The sequence below is a fragment of the Natator depressus genome, chromosome 7 (genome assembly GCF_965152275.1).
Source record: "Natator depressus isolate rNatDep1 chromosome 7, rNatDep2.hap1, whole genome shotgun sequence".
Lineage (NCBI taxonomy): Eukaryota > Metazoa > Chordata > Testudines > Cheloniidae > Natator > Natator depressus.
The window spans coordinates 5,013,143-5,025,442 of record NC_134240.1 but is presented as its reverse complement, the minus strand read 5'-3'; positions in this window follow the sequence as shown (position 1 = coordinate 5,025,442).

The window sequence follows — 12,300 nt, the reverse complement described above, 5'->3', positions numbered from 1 at the left end:
CTGAGATGTAATAAAACAGAACTCAGATATGTCTCACTGCACCACACTCCCTGCAGCGTATCAAATATCTCTAATATCAAGAAGTTTTAAAAGAAAAATCCTGTTTGCCTTCTCCCTCCCCCCACACCCACTTGAGAACAGTTGATGACTTCAACACTGAAGCCAGTAAATTGGATTTTAGACATTAGGAGGCTGCTATCAGACATATGATCTGAAAGTAGCCTGAGATTATAAATCAAAGGAATCAGTCTGACAAGAAGCCGACTTTCATATTGGGCTCCTTAGGCTAAACATTAATATGTTTACCCAAGGAGGCCAGCTGTTGACTAGCATAAGTGCTTCTAAAAGGAAGCCTTTCTTATTTTATTAATTACGCAGCTATACAGCTCACTCTTTAAGTCTTTATCCTCCATATGCAGCAGAGCTGTGAATTAGCACAGAAAATGCTCTTGAAAGATTTCTTCTCTTTTTCTTCCCATTCCTTAATGAACGATTAGCCCCAGAATGTAGCCATTATTGTGTCCACGACATGTGCAGGCACTAGAAAATTACAATGGCAAAAGGAACAGAATAGTTTTTGCTTCTGTAGGATGTATAAAAGGCAGTTGCTAAGGCAAGAACAGAGGCTGAAGAGGAATTATACAGAAAGCTGGAGGAAGAGGATGGCAGGAAATTTTGGGTTGGCGAAAAAGAGGAGCAATGAAACATAAGATATGCAGAAATCTTTGTGTGAAGAATGGGAACTGTGTGGTGACTAACTCTAAAGAGGTGGTTGAGGTATGGAAAAAACATTGTGAAAGGCTGTTAAATGAGAAGAGAGAGTTGCAAGTGCAAGCATTGCTGAGAATTATAGAGAAACCTGAAAAGCTGTTGGTCTCTAGAGAGCAGGTAGAAGCAGCACCGAATCAGATGAAGACTGGTGAAGTAGTTGGTGACGATGAGATAACTGTTGATATGATCCAGGCTGTTGGACATAGTGAGGTAAAGTGGCTTCATAGATTACTATGAGTTTGCTGGGATCAAGCAAGGGTACCAGATGCCTGGAGAACAGGACTCTTTGGAAGGGGAAGGGTGATGCAAATCATCCACACAGGGTCCTATTAGGGCACCACTTTGTTGTCAGCCTCTCAAAATCCTTGAGAGAGTTTTGGAGGCAAGGCTGAGGTGCAAGGTGGAGGAAAAAGTAGGAGAAGAGTAACATGGCTTTAGGAAGTGAAAGCATAGTATAGATGCAATATTTGCCATGAGACAGAAGTTTGAAAGAATGATAAGTGGAGGCTGTAACTTCTATTTATTGATCTTGAGAAAGCGTATGAGTTGGCTCTGCAGGACCTGGTGTTCGGAGTATGGAGATGCATGGGAGGGGGCTGTACAAAGTGGAGATGATAGAGGAGTATCAAGGGTCAAGAGCTAAGGGGGTAACAAACCATGGAATTGCAAAGAGTTTTGAGGTGATGGTGGGACGGAGACAAGGCAGTTGCTGAGTCCACTTCTCTTTATCCTAGGTATGGAGTTAATTAGTAGGAGAAGCAAGTCTGTCGAGAGACAGAGAAAACTAATGGGTGCTGATGGTCTGGCCCTTTTGGCTGTCAGCAAAGAGGAATGGCTACATATGGTATATCAGAGTGGACATCTGTGTTTCAGGACCAGGGTTTGAAGGTAAAACACAAAGAAAACTGAAGTTATGCAAGTAGGGAAGGTGAAAGAAGAACTGTTGATTGAAGTTCAAGGACAGAAGCTGAAGCAGAAGAAAGAATCTGTGCACTTTGGAAGTGCACTTAGTGCCTCTGGAGAGAGATCTGGAGAAATCAGAAGAAGAACCCAATGTGCATGGGCGGTAGTGAGAAAGGTGGCAGGAATACCGTGGCACTGGCAATTAAGTAACAAACAGAAAAGAAAAGCATATGCTGTGTGTGTTTGTCCCTGCCTGTTCTGTGGTTTGGAAACAGTGAATCTTACTGAAATGGAAGAAAAGAAGATAGAGGTTGCACAAAATACTATACAGTGGAGAATGGCAGGCAAGCAGATGGAAGACAGAGTGGACGGAATTAGGGGGAAGATGATTTGGGATTCTCATTGATAGGCTGGAGGGTGCACTTTTGAAGTGGGCTGTTCATGGGAGAAGAATGACCCGCAAAGAAAGCCTGGGGGAAAGAGGACAGTAAGAAAGAACATGGAAGACTGAGGGTACGATGGAAAGATGCTGCCCAGAGAAGTTTGAAGAGAAAAGGGCTGGAACTCCAAAATCTATGAACCCATACCAGGGACCAGAAGGAGTGGCAAAGAAGCATGGTGGTACGTTCAACCCCAGATAAAGGGGACAAGGAGTCGAGACATGAAGTGTGCTTCTGTGGGCTGTATAAAAAGTGACTGACTGCTTCACTTCAAAAAATTGGCTTGTTTTCCACATTAGAAATATCACATTTTTTCTATCCTGGGAGACTAGAAAACCAGTGGAATTATAACATCACAAGAGATTGACACCAGAGCACTAGAGAGGGAAAGGGATTTTAATCAGATTGTTTAAAACTCTTTGAGCAGTTTTTTTAACATCTGTTAAAAGCAAACTCCTGGCTGAGTTCCACCTTGTATTCAATTTAACAGAATGAACACAACTCAGATTCTTTAATGAAGCAAACATCAGTGGATTATTTTTCCCTAAATTAGAATCCTGAACTGCAGTGAAAGATGTAATAGCAAATGTGTCCATAAATTTATCAAGGGTAACTCTCTTAATTAACATTAATAGACCTTTCATAGATTCATAGATACTAAGGTCAGAAGGGACCATTATGATCATCTAGTCCGACCTCCTGCACAACGCAGGTCACAGAATCTCACCCACCCACTCCTGCGAAAAACCTCTCACCTATGTCTGAGCTATTGAAGTCCTCAAATCGTGGTTTAAAGACTTCAAGGAGCAGATTCGGGTCTTCCATGGGTTCTTTCCTGTGTCTTTATGCGCCCATTAAGTAGGAACTAGTCCCCGTATGCTTTGCAGACTAGAGGCTTTAAAAAAAAAACTCCAGCAATTTAATTTGCTTCCATGTTCAAAGCCTCATTATCTTTTCTTCCGATATTTCACTCCCCAGTTCTAAGAGGTGAGACCAGTTAATTTTACTGTACCTTCTGCTTCCCTCAACTAATCACTTCCTTCTGACATCCCCTAAAGTCTTTCTAGTAGGCAAATTGTGCCTCTCTATTCTCACTGTGCTCAGAAACCACAATGAGGGCCATATAATAAGAATACAGGTAAATTAAATAGAAAAACACAGTCCACTGTATTTACCAGAAGTCTTCTGTATTCTGATATTTCTAAGATTGAATAAGTTATCAGCACCTTATGACGAGATTTGTTATGCTCCTATTTAAATAAACAGCAACAAAACCTTTGGACCTTTAAAGCTAAACTATAAACATTTTAGAGATGTGTCAAACTGGAAATCAAGCCCCAGGCATTCTTTTACATTTGATGAAAACTTTCTGCAGATTATGGCTTTCACTCTGAGACCTGGAAATTCTTAGACTGCTGTGCAAGATACGAAAATGTTATTTTCCTTTCCACTGACAGCTTGTTTTTCTGCATCATTTACTTCTTCAAACAATGCTTTGAAAAAAGGAACTCTGATGACTGTTTTCCAATGAAAAATGACAATTCCTGTGGAACCTGTACAACCACATTGACAGGAAACCTGTAATTTCTAGGTGAAATCTTTTCCTTTAGGGGCTAAAAGATGAGTCCCAAAATCTATTGCAAACATACAGAACAAAAGAGAAATAATTTCATAGGTGTCACTGGTTTCAACAGATTCATGACATGTCATGGAAAAGCTACATGATGCATAATTCATGGAAGGATATTCTTTGCTGGATTCTTGGAATAATCAGTATCTTTCATCCCACACCTAGTGTATTTCCTCTTTCTTTCTCACAAAAAAGGTAGGGGTGAGATGGTAATGGGGTGTGGGATTTTGTGAAAACTCGAGGACTTTTTGTTTTGAGTTTTGTAAAATTTTGAGGTTTTATACAATAGTTTTCCCATTAAATGGAACAATTGTGTTTCAAGGAAATATACATTGCTGACTAAATGGAAGCTTGCACAATAGAAACCATTACAGTTATTGCTGTATTTCTACTGTAAGACAACCAGAGACATTGAGAAAAGTCAGAAGTCTGGAGAACTGAAAATAAGGCACAAATCTTTAAAAAGGGAGGATAATTAACCACTGCTTACCAAGGGCTGTAGTAGATTCTCCATCATTTGATGTCTTTACATGAAGACGGAATGCCTTTCTAAAAGATTGTGCCCTGGTTCAATGACAAGTTATTGGATTCATTACAAGAATTGCTGGGTGAAATTCTATTGCCTGTATTATAGAATCATAGTAATGGACCTCAAGAGGTCGTATCATCCATTCCCTCACATTGAGGCAGGATTAAGTATATCTAGAGCATCCCTGGCATTTGTTTTCTAACCTGTTCTTAAAAACCACTTCCATGTCTTACATATGATACTTCTATTAATACACCCCAGAATCATAGAATCATAGAATATCAGGGTTGGAAGGGACCTCAGGAGGTCATCTAGTCCAACCCCCTGCTCAAAGCAGGACCAATCCCCAGTTTTTGCCCCCATCCCTAAATGGCCCCCTCAAGGATTGAACTCACAACCCTGGGTTTAGCAGGCCAATGCTCAAACCACTGAGCAGAAGGTCAGACAAGATTATCAAAATGGTCCTTCCTGGCCTTAAAATCGATGTGGTCAGAACACACTTCATCTCAGAGACAAATGGAACTCAGTCCTCAAAAGTGGGAAGCTCTATTCTAAATCTGGACCCAACAATTTGAGTGGGCTCTAACTCAAGGTGAGCTCCCCCATACTTAATGCAAAAGAAAATAGCAGATGATGGTTGTTAAACTATGACTTCGGGTGATGCTGATAGAGTTGTTGGCTTTTAAACTGTATTAAATGTTGGGTATTTATATCACAAATGAGTAGCGGATCCCTGGGCAGACAGTGGGTGGGGGGGGCGGAAATAGGCTGAATCTTGGCTGTTCCTCCTCCACTTACTGACCAGAGCAGCTAAGCTGGTACTGGCCACCAGGAAATGACTGCCCTCCTTCAGGAACAAGCGCAAAAGCAGGGAGGGAATGGCGCGCCCCAGGAATGTCCCTGATGCACAAATCCCCCTAAGGTTACTTCTGGGGTGAGCAGCTCATGCACTAGTCCTGGTTCAGGGCTCTGCCTACAGTCAGAGCCTAAGAGACTTGTCTTACACTGAGAGGTACTTTACTTCATGAGTAGTCCTGTTGGGACTACTCAGAGTGTGTCAGAGTGGGAGAATATGGCTCTAAATTAGAGAGTGTGGCCTATGGCTTGTAAAACAACATTGCACAGTCTCGTGGCAAAACCGTTGTAATTTCGGGTTGTTTGCTTTTTACAGCGAGTGCAATTAAAAACGCTGAACGATTGGTCTGTCGTGCTCAGAGCTGGGCTCTGTCCTCAGATTTTATCGCCGCATTCTACCTCCTGTCTGTGGCAACCTACCATTACACTGCATTGCAATGAACACAAGCAAAAGGCAATACAAATGTTTTCCCCTACTTCATTACACAGAAATGAGTTATTTTGCACCCAAGAGGTGAGAAGGAAAATCGGGAGATGCGTATGTACTATATTACTGCGTCTGACTGCAACTGGTGGAAAAATACTGAAAACAAGTCTCGCTGGCTGATGCACAGGAAGTTTTCACTTCCTGTAATTGATTGCTAGCTGGCGAAACCACAAAGCATCGATATTAGTTCTGTAGTCGGCATACCAAACAAATGTTCTTGTAATAATTTTCTGCTGGTTACGTCTGAAGAATTAAATTGAGTGCTCAGCCCGGCTTCCAGTTACATGGGCGTATTTGACTGCTTCTATATCTTGTGAAAAATCTACTGCGTGGGAGTGAGCTGGTTAGTAAGATTATTTTGAGCACCAAAGAAGCAGCTGACATAGGACTGGAAGGGACCTCCAGGGTCACCAGGTCCAATCCCCTGCTACTGCAGGCCCCCCTGTGGTATCATCCCATTTATGAACGTATCAATTTATCAAGCACCAGTGTGTCTGAAGGCAGAATCATGTACTCCGGGGTCCTATCATCTGCCGAAATATAGATATTATGCCCAGTAGAAGATTGTTTAGATTATTCTGTGAAGAAAGAGCACCAGATGCCATTCCCAAGCAGTGGTGAGGCCATTGCTCTTCATGCTAACAGCCTCACCAGCTGTTATCCAATCCTTCAGGCTCTGATCCAGCAAAGCACTTAAACACATGGTGAACTTTAAGCATGAGTAGTTTCACTGATTTCCATTTAGGGGGTGGGTGATTGAGAAAGTGCTGTTGGAGTGTCTCCAGTCACACCTTCATCTCACTGATATCCTCCTCCGTCATCCTTGTGCCATGATTTCTCCTGGTACCAAATGGAAAGAAACTGGAATGTGCTCTTTAAAATTACAACTGTTAAATCTAAAATAATCTGCATTTATAGCTAGGGATAGCAGAATCTGTTCTCATATATTTAGAACTCAGAATCCACAGTGTATTCCACTGAGCAAAACTAGTGGCCCCCACTAGAAACATCCCTGCTTGATGATGATTCCCCATTTACAATTGTATTTTGAAACCTATCTGTTAGCCAGATTTTTATTCATTTAATGTGTGCCATGGTCAGTTTATATTCTAGTTTTCTAATAGTTGTGCGATACCAAGTCAAATGCCTTGCAGAAGTCTAGTATAGTACATCAACATAAATACCTTTATGAACCAAACTTATAATCTCATTTAAAAAAGATATCAAGTTAGTTTTTTTCAAGTTCGTTTTTGTTTCTAATATACTTTAAAAAAACCTCCTTATTTTCCTTAACTTGTCCTATGTAGTTACTGTTGAATACTTTTATAGTAGCAGCTAGAGGCCCAAATCTAGATCAGAGTCCCATTGTGCCAAGCACTGTACAAACACATCTGAAGATAGTCCTTGCTCCAATGAGCTTACAGTATAATAGAGCTTGATTTAGTGGGTAAAAGTAGAAATTGAGCTACATACTAACAAAGCAGCCTTAATAGTTTTGGATGCTTTCTGTTAACTTTTCCTTAGATTTTGTTATTAAGAGCTCTGGAGTGGATTAAAACTTGCACCCTTTAATGATTCTTTATCCTTATTTATAAGCTGAGTGTGACACTGACAAGATGCTTTTATGTCTAAAAGGACTAATCAGAAGGAGGACATTTACTCCATTTTCTGGAAAAGAAAAGGCAATACTAGGAGGTGGGTACAGTGACAGCTCCCATCTGTCTCCAGTAAGACTCCTTCAATCTTCATTCTTTTCAGGTGAGAGAAGATGCGGCTGGGTAGTCACTGAAGAGTAACAAAGACCATCTCAAGGATGGTTTGTTCCCCAGTGAGTGCTGGTTCTTCATCCCAGATGGTACACTATGGATCCCACCAGCACTATCATACGTATCAGAAAAGCCTCAAGAAGAGCAACTGCAATGACAAAATCAGTACTAAAGGGGGAACCAGTTATAAGTATACATTCAAAAGAGATCAGCAAGCACTTAATTGTTCCAGTGGGATGTCCCAAGAGGAACCCGTGATGCATTGCAGTCTGAAGAAGCACGTTGCCTCCCCAGAACACCCTGCTTGTGCCATGGGTGGGGGGAAATGATTTGTGACACCCTTTTTAGGGTGCAGTATACTAGCCCTGCTCAGCCAGCCAGTGCTGCTGGCCGATATGTCAAACCAATAGTCTTGCCATTTTTTGGAACGGATACGTATGATCCAGCACGACATAAGAGATGGGTCTCTTCCAGGGTGACTATTTTGAGTTCCGCAATTTGATTATATTTATTTAATAGAAATAATAGAAATCACCTGAGCAAATTTTCTGTCTCGGATATGCTAGGCACACGTGATTGTGAGTAGAGCTCAGCACAGACTCAATTTTTCAGTTCTGGGGCTGAAATCAGTTCAGTTTGAACTGAAAATCTATATCTGTGAAAATTTTCATTGAATCAAATACTCAGTTTTGTTTGTTTTCAATAAACTGAAATGTTTTGGCTTGTCCTGAAATGAACTTTTTTCCAATTTTTTGTTTCATCCGTTTTAATTGGCCAAATGTCAAACCAGAACACCATTTCAAAATGACAAGTTGAAACAAAATGTTTTAAAATTTTCAAAACAAAGCATTTTAACCAAAAAAAAAATGAAAATGAAAGATTTTGACTCTGTTGATTATTTCTTCATTTTTTCAGACATAAACTATTTGTCAAATTTCACTCAAATTCGAGAATAGTTTCAAACACCCAAAATGCATTTTTCAATTAAAATACTATTAACTGAAAACTAAATACCCACCTTTAATTGTGAACACGGCTGTGCAAATGGCTGTTTGTACAGCAGATCTCTTTGGTCTAGAACCTAGTTTGGGTCATGCACATTTCCCAGAGGCATGGCCGGGTTTGCAGATGATGCATGCACATAAATGGAGGCTGGTTTAAGACTGGCTGAAAATGTGTCCCTCTGAGTCATTCTGTCACTGGATGGATACTGAGCCTTTGACAAAGAATATATATATATATATAAATACATATACATATACACAAGATATATGCAACTGTTGTCTTTAATGTCTATGACCTTGCATCTTTTAGGTTTAAATAATTCTTGTGAACAAACTATAAACTCCTGAAAACAGAGGTGTGTGATAGAAATGCCAGCACACCCTTATGTACAGCATCATGTGTGGTGATGCTATAATAAACATTCTGAAGAGGAGCACCAGTTATTTTAAATTGCTTTCCTCTCTTCAGTCCCAGAACTCCGATCACTTGCAAATTGAAGTGTTCTTAAAAACTTAAAGCACTCCATTAATTTTAAATTGCCATACACTGCACAAGCCCAGAACCTGCTTCATTTCCAAACCAAAGCACTACTGAAAATGTGAAGCACTACAATTACTTTAAATCACTGTTTCTAATATGTGAGGTCAAAATCCATTTTGTGTGTGTGTGTGTGTGTGTTTTTGTTGTTGATATTTTATCTTGCAAATGCACTGAACAGAGGAGAGAGACAAAAAATCTTTGGTCCATTAGGGAAAAAGGTTATAAAAATAGATTTTTTTTCAATTTGTTAAAATAAAGAAGCGGCAACTTTGTTTAAGCATTTCAGTCACATGCAAAGAGTGACTAGAAAATGGCTTTTTTCCCATACCTCATTTAGAAGGAGAAACATGTACACTATGTTGTTCCAAAGTTTCTGACAACTGTATTAACTTCTCAGCAGATAAGTCTGCACCATCCCTTGCTGTGCATCCCCTTTTTTCTGCTTTTCACCTCCCTTGTCTGCCCATAATAGTATAGTCAAGCTAGAACCTCAGTGTAAACATCTGATAGCACTGCCATTCGGGTGCTGCTGGATATCAGTTATCTCCTGTGAGCCAGATGCATAGTAAAATTTCCTAGATCAGACTGAAACGGCAATAAGGATTTTCCACTGAAAAATGGCAAAGAGATTCTGATAAACATTTTAATAAAACTCTGTGTAAAGGAAAGCGAATGGAAGACTTGTAAAAGGCCCAACAGCACTGAAGAGTTCACTTGCATGCATAGAAGAAATACTACAAGGCTAGTAACACAGCAGTCTTTCCCCACAATCCCCGATGATCTACTCTTCATGATACCTGATCAAATGGGGCATGATAGTTCAATCTCCAGGTCCATTCAGTCCTTGACCACCCAGATGGGATGATCATGTCCAAATCCATCAGTTAGTCCCCAGCTGCAGTGATATTTTCTGCGCTGTGTACATCTATTCCATGGGAATTACCAACTCACTACTGAAGCTGGTAGAATTCTTTTCAAATTTCATAGATTTTAAGGTCAGATGGCACCTCTTGTATAACAACACAGGCCATTGAATCGTATCCAGTTGCTCCTGCATTCAGCCCCATAGTTTGTGTTTGACTTTCAAGTTCTAAAAAAATAAATGTGGAAAATTTAGATTTTCAATCAACTACAGAGTCAAAGATTTTCAAAATTTCCAAAACTTTTCAAATTGAAAAAAACGCAAAGGAAAAATTTGAAAATATTTTTGCAAAAATGTTCCCCTTATTTTCCAATCCGCTCTACTCGTTAAACACAGACCACAGAATGGTCTTCTGATACAAACAGCTTTTAGGCCCTGATGCAGCAAAGCACTTAAGTCTGAGCTTAACTTTAAACACTTTAGTCCCATTGATTTGAACAGGATGAATTACAAGCTTAAAGTTAAGCATATGCTTAGCTGCTTTGCTGGATGAGGGCTTGGGAGCAGAATCTGAGCTCAGGAACACCATCCAATGAAGTCAATGGAGTCACTCTGAATTTATGCGGGTATTACTCCAAACAGACTCTGGCACCTGGCTGCGTTTGAATCACAAAGCCCTGAAAAATTTGCTAAATTGTTCCTTACTCTACCTTCAAGTGCACTGTAGAATCCACTGTGTACCTTTTTTATATGTTACAGACCTTTTTAATTATTGCACCAAATATCTATGGAGTTCTTCCTCCTACAGACATGCTGCAACACTGCTTTTCCTGTGCAAACTCCACTCCAGTCAGGATGGGGGAAAATACAATTTACTGGGTGATATTTGGCTTACATATATATCTTTCTGAGCATGTTCAGATGGGAACAAAAGACAGCGCAATTTACTGACACATTTATGAGCGTCTGCCATGCAGTGTAACATGCAGGTTTGGCGATCATTGAACAAAATGTGCCCCATTTAATTGCAGGGTTGCTATGGACAAGATAATTAAATGTAAATGAGCTCCAAGGTACGGGTCTGTGACAGATTCCTGGCATGGGCTTGGAGCCTTTTTAAGCAAGAGTGAGAAAGCAAGAGCAAGAGCCTGGGGGGAGGCATAGCTCAGTAGTTTGAGCATTGGCCTGCTAAACCTAGGGCTGTGAGTTCAATCCTTGAAGGGGCCATTTAGGGATCTGGGGCAAAAATTGGGGATTGGTCCTGCTGGACTAGATGACCTCCTGAGGTCCCTTCCAAGCCTGATATTCTGTGATTCACTAAGGCAGTAATCAAAGCTAAAACTACACACCTCTTTGCTTCATGGCCAGGGTTGGACCCATCTAGATACACAGAATTGGGGAATGTGTATGTATGCTTTTTAATGCATATTTTCTTATACATTAATATGAACAGGGAATCCCTTATTGAAAGACCATCACTGTATTTCATATTCTTAAAAGGCCTGATTCTGCCACCCATACTTGCACCGGGGAGCCGCTACTCATGCAAGCCATCCCACCAAGTTCATTTCTGACTGATCTGGGGCCAGGGGTGTTCAGCCCCGGAGCAGAAAGGACTGCCGTCTAGCTCAGGTTCACTTGCAGAGCCAATGGGTCTCCTTGCTTGAGAAGTGAATGTGAGACAGGGCTGCAGAATTAGGACCCAAGCGTGTACACTGGTAGGGTAATGAACAGATTTTGTTTTAGCTGAAGTTCTGCTTATTCTGGAGAGGAGGGTTGGTTTTGGGATTGAGGACTCTGTGGCTTCCAGCTTTTCCCAAATAAAACACACCAGCCTGCAAAGCTGTGTTGATATCACTGGCTCCTGGACTAGCAGCAAATTACTCCTCCCTGAGAGTGGGGAAGCAGGGAGGGATTTGTGCCTCAGATGGGTCTGTCTGGATAACATTGTCTCCTTCGTGGGGCAGTCCAGTTTGCACAGCCCCCCATGCTCAAGGCTCTGTGGAAAGGCAACAGCTGACTGACAGTTAATACTGCAGCAGAGCAATTTGCCTCCTCCACCCAGCAGGCATGTGGAACATGAATGCAGAAAATAAATTGTGGCGCAAAACCTGGGTGCTTTTTGTTTTCAGTGCGATGGCTATTGCTAGCGTCAGTTTCTCGCAGACAAAAGCAGCGTGGCGCAGGGCTTAGTCCAAGCTGGCAGCCGTTTCTGTGCTCCTGTTTTCAGAGCAGAGTGTTGCTGACGTTGGGCATGTTTCGTTAGCACTAAATGCAACACAAGTCTCTGAATTCCTCAGAAAAATATCTGTTCCTTACAGGGAACCCACCTACAAAACACTGCCTAGTAATGCCCCCTGGCTCCAAAACCTGTGGTTGTCCCCCACCCTCACTGGGAGCTGCAGGGGAGCAGGAGGGAGTGGCAGCCTTTACTGCTTGCTCCTTACGCTGCTTAGCTGCCATGGGGAGACCAGGGGCTACTCACCCCATCCTCCCTTTTGCATGTAAGCAG